The 7,582-nt window shown below is 47.3% G+C and overlaps 1 long non-coding RNA gene across 1 annotated transcript; it reads left to right on the forward strand.

The window, feature by feature from the left end:
- The first annotated feature begins 2,043 nt into the window (after positions 1-2,043).
- Positions 2,044-6,917, forward strand: LOC131482651 (uncharacterized). Its single transcript, XR_009247193.1, has 4 exons — positions 2,044-2,179; positions 2,545-2,659; positions 3,330-3,498; positions 6,369-6,917. It is a non-coding gene; the product is annotated as an uncharacterized LOC131482651 (long non-coding RNA).
- The last annotated feature ends 665 nt before the right edge of the window (positions 6,918-7,582 follow it).

Consider the following 7,582-nt stretch of genomic DNA (forward strand, 5'->3'; position numbering starts at 1 on the left):
GGTGACTACACATCAACTGCTGCCTTGTCCCCTCCCCCATGGTGCAGCTGCCCAGCTGGAGGGCTCAGATCTGCAGGGCAGAGAGGAAAGATGGCCTCCTCATCTTGCACTGATGTCAGGAGGCCTCCTTATCAATAATTGAGCAGTTTTTCCAAGAACCCAATCTAGAAAGTGCAGTGTCCTGGCTGCAGGAGGGGCCCGCCGAGCTGACCTTCCCGGAAAGCTACGGGGCAGAGGGGCTTGTTATCTCAGTGCTGGTGCTGTCAGCTGTATGGGTGGAGGCAGTCTGGCTGCCCCTGGAAGGGCTCCTGCTGTAGCGTGGGGACTTTGGGCTTCAGGCTCATAGCACAAGTCTTGGTCCTTCTCCAAGTCCTGCCCTCACAATCCTGCTCCCGGCGTCACGCACGCCCCCTGTCCGAGGAGGGTGTCCTATTCTACATCTTGTGCGCACAGGCTGGGAGCCTGGGAGCCCTCTCAACACCTCCTCTGCCCTCCCTGCCTACTCTCAGCTCGGTCACAGATCCAGGCCACTTTGTTTTTAAACATGTCCCAAATGAGTCTCATTCTCAAAATCGCAACGCCTGTCTGTCTCCCGTTCCTAACGCCAACCCAGCTACCAATCCCATCATTGACTGGAAGTAGAGAGTAATCACAGAACTAATGTCTACCAAGGACTTTGTGAAGAGAACAGCAGCATCTCACTGCCTACCTTGACAGGACTCAGCCTGCCGGAGACGACAGGTGTGCAACCCATGTTTGTAGGTAGAATAGGGCACTCTCTGTTACTAAGGAGACAGGTGCCTGGAGCTTACCAAATCCCACTGGTTTTTGCATCAGTAAGGGAGGCAGCTCTGGGCATCTCCCCAGCTCCAACCCCAGAAGCCCCAGCTCAGAGAGGGGTTGAGCAGCAGCCATCCTAGTCCGTTCCTGGAAACAAACCCTGCCAGAGACAATGAGAATGTCTGCCTTCTCCTTTCCAGAACTGCCATACCCTCTCACAAGCCCTTCCTCTGCAGTGTGAATGGCCATCATACAAACTGGATATAGCCCAATGGATTATGTATGATGTCTCTGATCTCACAGAAAACCCTACCACCAACCCCCAAGACAACCAAAAGGGCAGTATGTCCAAAGCTTTGAAGTTGTAACATTTGCTTTGTTTGAGAGTTTATCAGAATAATGGCTGCAAAAAAGTGATAACAAGGGTTAAAGGAAATCGCTTAAGATGCTTTGTGCCAGTGTCAGAGCTGGTGGCGATAAGGAGGGGGCCATGTGACGCCACAGGTGCTGGGACGTTCAGGTTTGATGTCTGTGAACTCTTGGCTGTAAAAACATCTCTGCTATGAGGAAACCTCTAAGAAAAAAAAAAATGATTTTGTTACTGTGACTATAGAACTTTCCAGAACAAACCTCCTTGCCCCCTTCTTGATCCCTATTGAAACCCTTTCTTTTATAACCATGACCTAGAAGTCAAGGATTTCTCTGGCATGAAACCCAGCAAGCACCATTAATGCCTGTTCACTAGGATGCTGCACTTTTCATCTTCAAAAAAAGAAAAAGAAAAAATGTCTTTAATATATACTTGGTATACAGAAAGCACTCTAGAAATGTTTGTTGCTACCATTCCTACTTATTTTTAATGGTAATCTGTATAGAGTCAGGCAGCGCAGCATGACATTTGGGTCCACAATAAATATGTGATGGTGATCCTATCAGGTGATAATGGAACTGAAAAACTCACACTATCAAATATTGTCCCTGTGCTTTCTCTGGCTCCACATTGTGTTACAGCTGCCCACAGTGAGTGTACCATGGTGTACAGGTGGATCTCTCAGACACGATAGGCTGCACCACATAGCCTAGATGTGTAGGAGGGCTTGCCTTCTAGCTTTGTGTAAATCTGTTTTAGGGTATTCGCAGAGCAACAGAATCATCCAGTGACACATTCTTAGAATAGATCCCTGTCACTAAGTGACCAGTGACGGAACATGCCTCTTGCAGTCTCAGATAAGCAGTGGAACATTCTAGGAGTCTGTACTGCATTCTATGGTTTGGCTGGAGTGAATTTGGTTCCAGGGCAAATAACCCTTAGCAAGTCATCCTATATGCACCAAGCAATGCCTGGCTAGCTCTCACTCCTAAAGCCAATCCAGAGAAGAACCTCCTCATTGGATGGAAGGTGAGAACAAACATGTAGTAAATACCCACCAGGCTCCTCCAGAAACTTCGCACAACATAATTCTTATGACAAGCCAGAAAGTTAGGGCTGGCATCTCCAGCTTACAGATGGGGAAACCGAGTCTCAGAACAATCCAGTAGCCCGCAAGAGGAGCCTAGTCAGACAATGGCCAGATTGAATCTGAATCTAATTTTGTGTGTGTGTGTGTGTGTGTGTGTGTGTGTGTGTGAGATTGTAAAGACTCCATGGTCTAGAACACATTCTCAGGTCACAGCTCTTTCTTTAGGATCCTGTGGCAACAGATCTGACCTTGGCAAGTTTATGTGTTTGAAGAGTGGCATCTTACGCTGTGATTTATTTTCCAGGGTCCATTGTCCCCTTTGTGGGCATGCCTGCCTCAGGCCTTTAACTTCTCTGCGTTAGCTGGTCAAACCTCTCATCTGTAACCCAACCCAGGATCCAAGCAGAATTGCAGGCAATGTAAGTTATCTGCTGTCAGGGCTGCTTAAATATTTCATGGTGGCCTGGATTGCTCCGCTTTGGGGGCAGGCAAGGCAGCTAATGGATCAGCCAGAGCACCAGATGTCCAGGGGCTGGAGAGAGATGGCCCAGAGGAGGAGGGGGAGGCAAGCAGACAGTAGATGCTTCAGGACAAGCATCTTGCTAAGAGAAAAGCCATGTGTTTGTAAGGGGTCAAATGGTAAGGTTTAGGTTAGGTGGGTTCTCGAACTTCACTCAGAGGTAAAGCAGCTTTACTGTTCTTTGAAAAAAAAATTATCCATTTATTTTGAAGGAAGTGACACAGAGAAAGATGGAGAGATAGAGATCTTACACCTGCTGGTTCACTGTCCAGATGAATACAGTGACTGGGTCTGGCTGGGTCAGGCCAGAGCCAGGAACTTGGACCTCCATCTGAGTCTCCCAAATGAGTAGCAGGGGCACAAGTATTTGGCCCATCCTCTGCTGCATTCTCAGGTGCACCAGCAGGGAATTGGATTGGAAGGAGAGCAATGAGGACTTGAACCCACGTCCACCATGTGGGTTGCTGACAACCCAGATGATAGCTTAACCCTCTGCATCACAATGTCAGCCTCTCTGCTTTCATTTTTTTGGAATAATTTTTATAGCAGTTGTTGTTTTACCTTCTAAGAAACCCACACAGACAGACATATCCCTTGAGAAACTGAAGGAGCACCCCAGGCAGCAGGGGTAAGCTGAGACGTACAACATTGAAACGGTGTACTTCAGGTCACGCTATGGATGATGACTTCAGGATTCCATCCCAGCCTTTTCTGTCCCCATCAAATGGAACTAACAAGGTACTGAAAAGAGCTCAGAATCCAGGGAGAGAGACAGCCTGGATGGGGTTCCTTTTCTTGTCTTCCAGGCACTGCCCACGGTCAGATCACATACCCCATCTAGGTCTCAGTCTCTTTCGTCTGAGGAGTTCTTGGGACACCTGATGCTATCGCCAATAGGGCATTTCCTCCAGCGGCAGTACAGGGAGGGTCTGCTTGCAGAGGAGGGAGGCAGGTGGACTAGATGGATACCCAGAACATTGCAATTGCGTGTCTGGGCACTCAGCTTAGAAGACAAGGTCATGAATCCTGAGCAGAGAAATGAATTGCTGGTAGTGAGCTTCTTGGGTGTTGATTGCTTATCTCTTCAGAGTTCATCTATGGATGGTTAGGAGGATATTGTCCAGAGGTTTATCAGCGGGGTTTTGCATCTATAACCCTAGACAGTGGCGTACTGCCAGAGAATTTGGAAAGAGAGGTGTCTGGCCCTGAAAAGGGTATCTGGCAAGGGGAGAAGGGCTTGTGTTCAGAATATCATCTTTCAGGGCTGGCACTGTGGTGTAGTAGGTAAAACCACTGCCTGTGGCATTGGCATCTCACAGGGGCACCAGTTTGAGTCCAGGCTGCTCCACTACTGATCAAGCTCCCTTTAAGGCATCTGACAAACAGCAGAGGTCCAACTTGTTGGGCCCTGGCACCCACAAAGCAAACCCAGAAGAAGCTCCTGACTCCTGCTTTCAGAATGGCATAGCTCTGACCATTGCTTCCTTTTGGGATTTGAACCAATAAATGGAAGATCTCTGTCTCTTTCTCTCCATCTCTTCTTGGTTTCTCTCTCTCTCTCTCTCTCTCCCCCTCTCTCCCTCTCCCTCTCCCTCCCTCCCTCCCTCTCCCCTTCTCTCTCTCCATATACATATATATATGCCTTTCAAGTCAATAAGTAAATAAATCTTTAAAAGAATATTATCTTCCCACTTCTCATTCACATAGAAATGATTTATTGTCTGATGCTTGTATGCCAGTCATTTAGCAAAGTCCAGAAGATGGACTGTGAATGAGACAAACATGTGCCTGCTCTCCATGACCTATAATCATAGTGCTGGGGAGGGGTGTGCTGCCCCCAAGCAAGAATACCAAGGGCTTTGCAGGACACAGCACAGAGTGGGGTGGAGTGACCATGAACAGGTGTATGTACAGCAGGGCGGGTCCCAAGTGTGAGGTGCAGCCAGCTTGGCAGTGGACTGTGTGGGTGGGATAATGAAGAACAACCATGAGAGGAAATCCCTAAAGCTGGGCATGGATGTGGAGGCCCTCAGTGGCAAGTCACAGAAAACCCCAATTAAAGGTGGCTTTTGTGATGTGGTCATTTTTTCATCTCAGTGAGCAAAGGAGAGAACTGAGGGAGCCAGTGCAACACAACCTCACCATCAGGGCCCAGGAGCCTTCTGTGTATCTCTGCTCTGCCCAGCCCTGCTTTCCAGAAGGATGCTGTTGTGCCAGGCATGCCAGTCCTGTGTGTAAGGGATGGAAGAAAGCTCCTCTTGCATGTGTGTGTGTGTTTAAGAAAAACAACTTTTCCCCAGGAACCTCCCACCACACATTTCCTTAAACCAGGCTAGGTCATAAATCCAGCTCCTCACCAAGCACCAGTGAGGGCAGCAGCATTGTCTGTGGTGATATTGGAGGTGTAACTGGCATGGACTAATCTCACCTGATGGGCAGACATTCTCTGTGGTTTGTAAGTGTTTTGTCTTCCAAAATCTGGAGAAGCTGGGTCTCCAGTGTGATTCGCACTGAAATGGCAGAAATTTAAAGAGCTGGGCTTAGTGCAAGTTCACAGGGATGTTGCCCTCAGAAGGGATTGATACTGGTCCTCTCTTGAGCAGAGTCAGTTCTTAGAAGATGGGTTGAGATAAGGCAAGGCCAAGCCATGTGCTTGGTGCTTTCTACATGCGTTTGGCGTACCTTTGTTTGTCTTCTACAAGCCTGTGATGTAGCCAAGAGGTGGGGTGGGGATGATCTCTGGATAAAAATGCTGCCTGTGAATAGTTAGAGGCTGATTGTGAATAGTCAGCCTCTAAAAAGTGTGAACTAAGTAAATCTCTTTTCCTTGTAACGTACTCAGCCATGGGCATTGTAGCAGAGTAGCAGAAAACAAACTAAGACAACATGTGTATCAAATCGGGGCTCTGGAACTTTAGGAAGAGGGGAGGCAGGGTTAGTCAACATGGAGGTGACCAAGAATACCCAGGGCAGATAGGACGAGAAGCAAACAGAGAGAGAACAAGCTGTTATGGAGGAGGTGAGACCAGGGGATGCTTGCTTCAGTTGTGAACAGACTGAGTGCTACTCATCTTTGGGAAATGGAGCTCAGAATCATATATATATATATATATATATATATATATATATATATATATATATATGATTCATATATAAGGCACTAACAAAAGCATCACCATTTTAAGAAAGAACAACCACTGGAAACTGAATTCCAACATGTCCCCAACTCAATTGTAAACTATGCTCATGTCTCAGGGATGGTAAAATATATGAAAAAAATATATATATATATAGAATACATGCGTGTTAGAGTCATTAAACTGTGGTGACACTAACTTCCAGGGCAGATGTAGAAATGGAATTCACTGCTAGTCCTCCTGTTTCTGTTCCCATGTGGTGACCAGCTTTCTGTAGGCCATTCTAGAACATGCCTTAAGAGCAGAGCCAACCTCATTGATTCAGCTGGCAGGGCAGGAAAGAAATCACACAGTTTGAGAAGGAAAGCCACACCAGTTTGAACTCCTTGCAGGCTCCTCAGCTCTGCAGGACCCTGGACAAGGCTGGTGCACTTCCTGAACCCATGCTCTCCCCTCCCTCTGCTTTACTAGGAGGATTCACTGAAGCAACATGCAAGAGCCTTCTAGCCTGTCCTCTGTCACATGGCAGGTGCTCCACCGGTTCCTTTTCTTGCTCCTGTACAACTGAGGAAAGGATTGAACACAGATCCCCAGAGACAGAAGGAAGCCGGGTTCATGTCCCCTTCAGAAGCACACCTGCCCCAGTGAAGCTGCACCTCGCCTTTTGTGTTTGAGCCAACAGTCTCCAGGAACGGACTCCACTTTGAACCACTCTCTCACAGTGGTCAATCCACTCTTGCCATCTGTCACCAGCTGCCCTTGCTAGGTCAGTGCAGTCACTGAGTGCTTCCATTGAAACCTCTTGAGCCTACAAGGAACCAAATGTTTTGAATTAATTGGCTCCTGCTTTCCTTCCTGTGTGTGTACCTTGGTGCCTCTTTAGGTAATGGACTAGAGGACTGTTTCCTGAATCCTGGCAGCCCTGATTCAACATGGAGTTAATTATCAGTAACATGCTGCACAATTCCCTCTGCACCATCCAGGTCATGGACTTGAGACATAATTTATCCAAGTCTATCACAGGAGGAAGTCTGTCAGAAAAAGAAAATTATATGTGAACTTTAAAAAAATGCATTCTGTCAGGCAATTGTTTGTTCCCTAGATGTTTTTTGAGAATCTACTCCAGTGTCAAGCATTGTACTGGTCCCTTATAATTCTTTATTTTTTAAAAGATTTCATTTGCAAGGAAGAGTTAAGAGAGAAGGAGAAGCACACAGAAAGATCTTCCATCTGCTGGTTCACTCCTCAAATGGCTGCAACGGCCAGAGCTGAGCTGATCCAAAGCCAGGGGTCAAGGGCTTCTCCTTGGTCTCCTACACAAGCGTGGGGTCCCAAGGCTTAGAGCTGTCCTTCATTGCTTTTCCAGGCCCCACGCAGAGAGCTGGATGGAAAGTGGAGCACCCTGGATGGAGCCATCACGGGATGCTGGTGCCTCAGTCGTAGGCTTAGTTTACTAAGCTGGAGTATTGCCCCTCTACTACTTATAATTCCGGGTCAAGTTAGTGCCTCAGCAGTCTTTGTTAGTATCCTTTTAAAATCAATAGTTATTTAAGAGGTATAGAGAGGGGAAAAAGAAACAGAAATCTCCCACATATTTGTTTATTCCCCAAACACACATCAATGACTGGGGCTGGGCCAGATCAAGACTGGGAGTTGAGAACTCAATCCAAGTCTCCCATGTAACT

Source organism: Ochotona princeps, chromosome 19 (assembly GCF_030435755.1).
Source record: "Ochotona princeps isolate mOchPri1 chromosome 19, mOchPri1.hap1, whole genome shotgun sequence".
Taxonomy (NCBI): Eukaryota; Metazoa; Chordata; class Mammalia; order Lagomorpha; family Ochotonidae; genus Ochotona; species Ochotona princeps.